Here is an 8,408-nt window from a genome sequence, read left to right as displayed (position 1 = left end):
TTCACCATGTTAGCCAGGATGGTCTCCATCTCCTGACCTCATGATCCGCCCGCCTCAGTCTCCTGAAGTGCTGGGATTACAGGCATGAGCCACTGCGCCCAGCCTTCTTTTTTTGTTTTTATGCCCAAGTCTTCTGAGCACTTCCTGAATGGCTCACTCTGTGCCTGGAACATGACAGGATAGATCACACTGCTGTGTGGATGCCCCAGGCCTTTGCCCTGGCTGTCCCCTCACCGCAGATCCCCCCCTGGCTTGCCCCCCTCGCTTCTATCAGCTCCCAGCTTAAATGTCCCCTTCTCAGAGCGGGCATCCCTTGTGCTTCTTTTTCTTTTTTTTTTTTGAGACAGAGTCTTCCTCTGTTGCCCAGGCTGGAGTGTAGTGGCCCGATCTCAGTTCGCTACAATCACCACTTCCTGGGTTCAAGTGATTCTCCTGCCTCAGCTTCCTAAGTAGCTGGGATTACAGGTGTGCGCCACCACACCCAGCTAATTTTTGTATTTTTAGTAGAGACAGGGTTTCACCATATTGGCCAGGCTGGTCTTGAACTCCTGACCTTGTGATCTACCCACCTCGGTCTCCCAAAGTGCTGGGATTACAGGCGTGAGCCACCGTGCTGGCCCCTGGCGCTCCTATTTACAGTCACCAGCCTAACTCCACCTCCCGTTTCCTCTTTAACATTTTTGCCACCTGACATGATCTTAACTTTTCTGTTCCCCACCACAGCAAGGTCAGGAGCTCTTCATGCTTGCCGCTGGATCCGCAGGGCTCAGAGCAGAGCCGGGCACACAGAGGGCCCGTAACAAATGCAGGTGGCAGGAATGTGCTGCCCTGCCTGGCCAGGAGCTGTGCAGCCTGAAGACTCATCTCCTCCTCGCTGGGGGTGCACCTCTCCTAAGGACAGGGATGTGGTCCCGTGCGCCTGTACCCCCTAGCAGAGCAAAGATGTGGCTGCCCCACAGAGATGCACAGCTCGTCCTTCCTGCTGCCTCAGGGAGGGGCTCTTCCAGATTTCAGTCAGCCCCTCCTCCCAGGCACCCTGGCTCGGCCACCCCCACAGAAACACCCACCCCAGGCCCCGAGAGCCTCGCAGAGACCCAGATTCCCTCTCCTAGGTCCCCTTCAGAGCCCAGACACTGGGGGCACACACACAGACTGGGAATCTGGACCCTGACAAGAGACGTCGGGGGAGGGGTGAATATGAATCTAGAAAATGCAGAAAGTCATTTTCCCTGGCGCAAAGAGAAGAAGAGACACCCACTTTTTTCAAGAGCATTTTGTTTAGAAACTTCTAATTAATAAGCTCTATCTCTGTCTTTTTGAGATGCATGTGAATCTTTATTTTTTATTTTTGCAGTAAATGCTCCTCAAGTAGAAATAAATCTTTTTAAAAGTTAAATAAGGCTGGGCACGGTGGTTCATGCCTGTATTCCCAGCACTTTGGAAGGCTGAGGTGGGTAGATCACCTGAGGTCAGGAGTTTGAGACAAGCCTGGCCAACGTGGGGAAACCCCGTCTCCGCTAAAAATACAAAACTTAGCTGGGTGTAGTGGCACATGTCTGGAATCCCAGCTACTCGGGAAGCTGAGACAGGAAAATTGTTTGAACTCAGGAGGCAGAGGTTGCAGTGAGCCGAGATTGTGACAGAGTGAGACTCTGTCTCAAAAAAAAGCTAAATAAGCCTTCTGCCAACATTACAACCCAGGACTGTCTTTCCCAAGGTCCTGGGGGCCATTTCTTTGAAATTTAGGTATCAAGGAAGACATCACCCCTGCCTCCCAGTCTCCATGGGAGGGTAGGAGCCTAATTTCAGCAGGTGCCTGGCTCCAAATCACAAAACTATCTCCTGTCATAAAAATATAAGAACTTTATTTTTCCTGTGGGTAAAGGCAATTAGCTAACACAGATGGTCACTCCAATTATGAGGTGAATTTAGGACGACCTGCCTGCGTGTGACAAATGGTAATGTCCAGTCCTCTTGCTGGAGGGCTGGTTGCTGTTTATCCTGAGAACATGTCTGTAACGGGCTGCACCTGCCGGCTACATGCAGGCTGAGAGCTTCCGTCTTTGCAGTTACTCAGGGATTGCAGGCTCAGAGCTCCCGTCTTTGCAGTCACTCGGGGTATTGCAGGCTCAGAGCTCCCGTCTTTGCAGTCGCTCGGGGTATTGCAGGCTCAGAGCTCCCGTCTTTGCAGTCGCTCGGGGGATTGTCCATGGTGCGCACCACATTCTGGTTTCATGCACATTCAATCTTTTAAAAGCTCTTTTTCTCTTCTACTTTTGCAAAGAGCTTTTCTGGGTTGGCAAGAGATTTTGTTTTCAATTCTATTTCCCCAACAGGGGACTGTAAGCATGCCTACCATGGTTTCTTACAGAACCTGCTTGTGGTGCAGAGAAAAGGCGAGCAGTGGGGAAGGGGGCGGGAGGAGCCCCTGGTGGGGCTCTGATGGGTGCTGGGGGCTCCTCCCTCCCTCGCCACCCTCCTCCCTTGGGGCCACTCTGTGAGCTTCTGCATGCCACATCTTGGGAAACCTCTCACCAACTGGACTTAACATCCACCTGAAGAGGCGCAGAGGGGCTAGTGGACAGAGAAGCCACCTTGGTAAGGGGAACTCAGACCGAAGAGGGCAGAGCCCAGGCCAGAAATTCAGGAGGACAGAAGGATGGGCCTGGGTCTCCACAGAGTGAGACCCCCAAGGCAAATCAAAGACAGTCCTACTTCACCCACCCTGCCTCCCAAGAGGTATTAGGACCTAACAGCCACTCCGGGTAGTAGCAGGCCTTCCACTGTCCGGGACCTCCCAGAGCAGCTCCTCCATCGAGCCTCGGTGCCTCTGTCTCGGGCCATACCAGGGCTCGAGGGGAAGCAGCCTGTGGCTTATGTAAGAACAGAAATGGAGACAGAAGGAAGAGGACCCAAGAGGAAGAAGTGAGAAATTCAAGGGGGGAAACACAGAGGACAGGAATGAGGGGAGGCCAAGTCTTTGGGGACCCGCCTCTACCTGTGTGCTCAGGTGGGCTATGTCTGGGAAATGGCACAGCAGGTGTCCTACAGACAAAATCCAGGAAAGCCCTCCATGTGTCATGTTCTAGGCTGGCCAGACACACACGTCCCCACCCTAAGCTTCTCTCCTATTCTGCCTTTCACTCTGCTCTGTGCATGGCGGGCCCCTCCTAACCTACCATCCTGACATGTCCTCGGCCACCTGGAGACACCCAGGAGCCAGGTGAGCAGGCTGCCCAGCAAAGCGCCCCGGCTGGAAGACAGGCATCAAGGGCCAGATGCGCCATCTCCCACCAGTGCCCACACCAAGTCTTGGAAGGCCGCTTTGTCTATCACACAAGGGCCCCCCGGGCTCCTACCGGACCACCTTTCCTCTCTGCTGCCCCTCAGGCTCTGAGGGAAGCAGGACACACTGGGGCCCCCTTCCCACGCCTGGCCCTGGCCCGGCCCTCCGCGCACCGGGTCAGGCTGCAGTTCAGTTAAGAGCCTCACAGTGGGCAGGCCTCAGCCTGGGCCCAGCTGCCATGACAACTGAGGACCAACCACACAAAGAGGGGATTGAGCTAGCAGCAGGTGGAGAGGCCCGGGGCAGGGGGAGGCAACAAAGGAGCTTTGGTTGTGGCAGAGACTTGGGGGTGGGGCGGCCAGACAGCAGCTGGGGGAGGAGAAAGGCCACAGGCCAGAAAGAGGCGAGGTCCTCCCCATCGCCGCCCCTGGAACCTCCCACCAGCCCAGCACAGCTCTCACAGCCTCACCGCCCCAGGTCGGGCAGTCAGAAGCAGACCATGCCACAGGTATCATCTGCTGCTAGTGGAGCGGGAGCAGGATCCGCCACTAGGCGCTAAGGCTTTTGGGGGTGGGGGCAGCTCCCCAAACCCCAGCCAAAGGCCCAGTATCAGGCCCTTCTCAGCCCTGAGGTCCCAGCAGGTCCTCACTTGCTGGGCACAGCTCAGCTGGTCTTCCATAGGAGACCCCCACAGAAACTGGCCTCTCCAGTCCCAGCCCATGCCCAGCCAATGCCTCCCTGCCATGCTGCCCCTTTCTATAGCCTCATCCTTCTCAACTCCACCAGGTCCCCAGCGCCTCCCTGCCCTCTCCTGCAGCCCATACCTGACTGCTATGTCCTCACCCAGTCCTCTCTCCCTGTGAGACCCCTCACTCAGGTTAGCCCCAGGGAGCGGGGGCTTGCTCCCACACCTGCGCGTCCCTCATATGCAGAAGGTGTGTAATGTGTATTGAATGAATGAACGGATGAGTGAATGAAACAATGGAGGACCCAAGAGGTGGCTCCTCAGGCTCCAGTCTTCTGTCACTATTAAGAAATCCCTCAGGACCAGGCAATGGTATTCTCTGCCTCTGATTTCAGTTAATAGCAGATGTTTTTAATTTAAATATATGATCATAGGGACATAAGAAACTGATGTAAATGCTAAACCACACACAAACACACCCAGATACAATCATATCTGAATACAGCTAAGTAAACAAAAGTTCAAAGACACAAAACTACGTGAGAACACCTGCAAAACTGTCTATGCAAATCCAGAGAATGTGAGATATTTTTTAAAACTCACAGACACACCTACAGATCCACAGACACACAAACGTGCCACTGTGAACCAGGGCAGCACGAATCACTGCACAGCACACTTAGGAACACAGAAATGCAAAGCCACCCATGACACAAGTATCCTTGTACACCCATGGCCATCCCGTCAGGGCCACTTGCTCCAAGGAAAAGAACTCAGAGAGGTAGAAACAGAAGCAACATACCCTCATCGAGCCAGGAGGCTGGGGCCATAAGTCACCATTGGATGACCTGCGCTGGGGTGGGATAAGTCAGCAGGAGCTGCAGCTGGCTGGAGAGACGTTACAGCAAGACAGAAAGCCCTAGAGACAATGAGCCTGTGTCCAGCAAGCCTGGTGCAGCCTAAGATCCTCAGGGCCTGCAGGGCCTGTGGGCTCTGGCCCAAGGGGATGCAGCGGGCCCTCTCCCCTTCAGCCATCTTTGGGTGACCCTCAGCCGCCACCTGGCTGGCTCCTCAGCCCTAGTCTCCCCCTAGAAGCCCACTGCCTGAGGCTGGCAGGGATGTCCTTCTCAAGGCCACCCTTCCTGGTCCCTCCCCTCAGGACCACATGTCTTAATCAAGAACCCCAAGTCCCAGCCCACCCACCACTGAGCCGCTGCTAGTCCCTGGCCAGTCATTGCAGCGCTTTGAGCTCAGGTTCCTGATGGCGCAGGTGAACGGAAATACCTGCTCCCTGAGTTTGGGAGGAGCACCACAGGGCGGCAAGCCTGAGCCGGATGCATCGGGCAGTATCTGTACAAGCCTCTCTGCCAGCGTCCCCGCTGCCACTCACTCTTCCTAACCCATCACTCCTTCCAGCCAGTTGGGAATCTCAGAGGCCCCCAGCGCCACACAGGAGCCTCCACGCTCCACCATGCAGGAGGAAGAGGGTTTGCCACGGCTCTGGTTGTGGCACTGTCTGCAGAGCCCTCCACTTACCAGGGTGGTTCTGCATGCCCCTCCCAGAGGTCCCAGCCCAAACCAGGTGGGCATCCCCTCCCCCACCTGAAGGCCTCCATCCCCACACCCAGCATCAGGCACCCTGAAGCCTCCCACAACTCCCCTGTCCCACCCCCCATGACCCACCCTGCTCCTCTCCAACTTCCCGGATCCCACTCAGCACAAGGCCACCCCCACCGTGACCACTCTCCCAGCCCTGACCCTTCCCCTCTTCCTACTCCACCATCTTCAGACCTCAGTCTCCCAAACACCCCAGTCCTCAATCTGGGGAGGGAACAGAGGAGGGGAGCCAAGGGAAAGGGCAGGCCACTGTCCAACCCAAAGAGCAGGCCAGAGTGGAAAAAGCCGCTGAGAGGCCCCAGACAGGGACTGAGATTGGGTTTGCTTCTGGTTAGCCACATGATCCCAGGCAAACCACTTTCCTTCTCTGGGCCTCAGTTTCCCCACCTGAAAATGGAAATAACGCTTGCTCGTGGTACAGAATTGTTATATCGAGTGGGGCGGGGGCGGTGGGGGGTGGGGATGGCGGGACGCAAACAGTGTGAGAGGACTCTGAGAGACATTCCCAAGGTGCAAGACAAATTCGATCTAGGTCGTTGCTGTTGCCATCACCCGCTCCCCACTCAGGGTTATAAGAACTGTACCTCAGGGTATGAACAGCCAGCCTGGTTTCATGGCTTCAGTTTGCTCCCCTCAACATTCCCAGGAGACCTGATCTGCATGCAGGCAGGTCACTTGCCTTATCCACTATGCCTGCTCACCTCCCAGAGGTCCCCAATTCAACCCCAGCCATGATCCTGAGGTACCTCCTTCCAAGACTTCCTTCACCGGCCAGAGGTAAACACCCTTGCTGGAACTGTCCCACCCACACCTCCCCTGCGCCACACCCCTGGCCCCCTCCTCCTCACCCACCTCCCTTCAGAGGCGAGAGCTGCACTTACATTCCTCGGCCCCAATTCTAATATTCAGGAACCTGTCAGGGCCTGCATCTGAGCTGAAGGCCGAGGATAAACCCGGCTGCTAACAATCTCTGAACAGGTGTCACATTTTAATTAATAAACACGTTTCCATCCCTTGCTGCATTCAAAGGACCTTGGGAAAGCAAAGTGAGATGGAGCAGGGACCCCTTCAGGCACCTGCTGTGCCCTCCAATCATGAAAATAAAGGAAAATCTTGAGTTCTTTCCAGGGAAATTCCAGGCACCTAGCTGGTCCTGAGAAGTAAATGTGCAACCTGATAAGAAGGTAATCGTAGCTAAAATAATAGCAAGGAAGTCAGACCACACGAAACGTGTGGTTGCCTATAGAAACTAAAGGTAACATCTTAGCATATGTCCTTGAGTTGTTTTTCAGAAACCCAGACTCCCATCAAATGGACTTGCTGGCACGCACACCTCGGATAAGAGGGAACTGAGAACTCAACTCTGCTCATCTTTCCCCACTGCACCCCGACACGCCCCATCCTCTCGTGGCTCTTGAACTCACCGTGTCCTCGCACCCTGTGACCAACCTTGGAAGGCCCTTGCTCAGTTCTCCCCTTCCCAGCCCAGATTAGGGATCGCTTTGACCAGGAAGCCTTTTTGGACACACCAGGCTCAGCCAGGAATCCCTTCTCTGTTTAACCTGTGCACCTAGGACCATCTACATGGAATCATCATTGTCATCAATTTGTTAGTCTGCACAAGACTACATGCATCTTAACACAGGGTCCTTCTCTCTCCCCTGCACCCAGTACAGGCTCCACACACAGTAATCCATTAATAAAAACTGTCATAAGGGAACACTTAAATAAAAGAAATTTCAGTACAAAACAGATTTGAAGCACGGAAGCATGAACCTTCAAGCTGAAAGGAGACAACTGCCATCTAATCTCTTCATTTTACAGATGAACATGGGAAGAGTTAGCTGTGAAGCCTTGGGCTGTCGTCCGCCTCCAACCCCTGGGGCTCTGACCACACCCAGCCCCAGCTCAGATCATCTTGCTCAAAGGGCTGAAGGAGGACCCATCTCCACACCTTCCACATGTAGATATCCTCAACGTTCTTCACAGAGGGGATGCCCGCACCCCGCCCCACCGAGTTCGCGGCTGCTGTGCCCATCTTCCTAGAGAGGAGTTCTCCGCCACACCCGACACCACACACTTCCAACTTCTGCGGTGCTTCCCTCTCACTTATCTCCACCCCCAATCCTTATCCCCGCTCGTTTAATCACACATTTATTGGTCACCTACTATGTGTCTGTCACTGCAGCGAGCATTGGGGTTCCTGCCCCCAGAAACTGATCTATCAGGGAGGCGAACAGGGACGGGGAACTCGGAACAACGGGACAGCCCAGGAGAGACCGCCCGCGGGCGACCCCTCTACTCGCCACCGCGTCCTCCCTCCATTCTCACTAGCCTCCCTCCTAACCTCGCTGCCCTGGCCTGGCGCCCTCCCCACCCTCGGCCGCGCCCCTTTCCCCTCGGCTGTGTCGGGGCAGAGGGAACGCTTGAGACCCGGGGCTCGGGGGGCGCGCGGGCTCGGGGGACGCGCGGGGCTCGGGGCACCCCAGGCCCCCGCCCCATCCCTCCGCCCCAGCCCGGGCCGGGCGGAGGCAGCACGGGAGGAGCGGGGCCGGGCGCTGGTCCATCCCTCGCACCGCCCCTCCCCGCCCAAAATGCAGAGGGACTCGGAGGGAGGCGACGGGGAAATAAATACCTTTGACTTTGTGGCTAAGGTTAACGGGAACTGCCACCCCGAGGGCGACTTGGGCACCGGGCTCCCGGCCCTGGCCATTCCCGGGGCAGGCGGGGCGGGCACGGGTGCCTGATTGGCTGGCGGGCCTGGCCATCCCCGGGGCCGCCCAGCCACTCCATTGGCTGCGCCGCTCAGATGACCCGCCC

At 56.0% G+C, this 8,408-nt stretch overlaps 1 long non-coding RNA gene across 1 annotated transcript; it reads left to right on the top strand.

Moving 5' to 3' along the window:
* Positions 1-3,603: 3,603 nt before the first annotated feature.
* On the top strand, positions 3,604-7,756 carry LOC107975987 (uncharacterized). The gene is made up of 2 exons (XR_002944778.3): positions 3,604-3,794; positions 7,413-7,756. It is a non-coding gene; the product is annotated as an uncharacterized LOC107975987 (long non-coding RNA).
* Positions 7,757-8,408: the final 652 nt, after the last annotated feature.

This window comes from Pan troglodytes, chromosome 6, assembly GCF_028858775.2.
Source record: "Pan troglodytes isolate AG18354 chromosome 6, NHGRI_mPanTro3-v2.0_pri, whole genome shotgun sequence".
Classification (NCBI taxonomy): Eukaryota; Metazoa; Chordata; class Mammalia; order Primates; family Hominidae; genus Pan; species Pan troglodytes.
The sequence above is the reverse complement of the archived record's forward strand: the minus strand, read 5'-3'. Positions and strand labels throughout refer to the sequence as shown.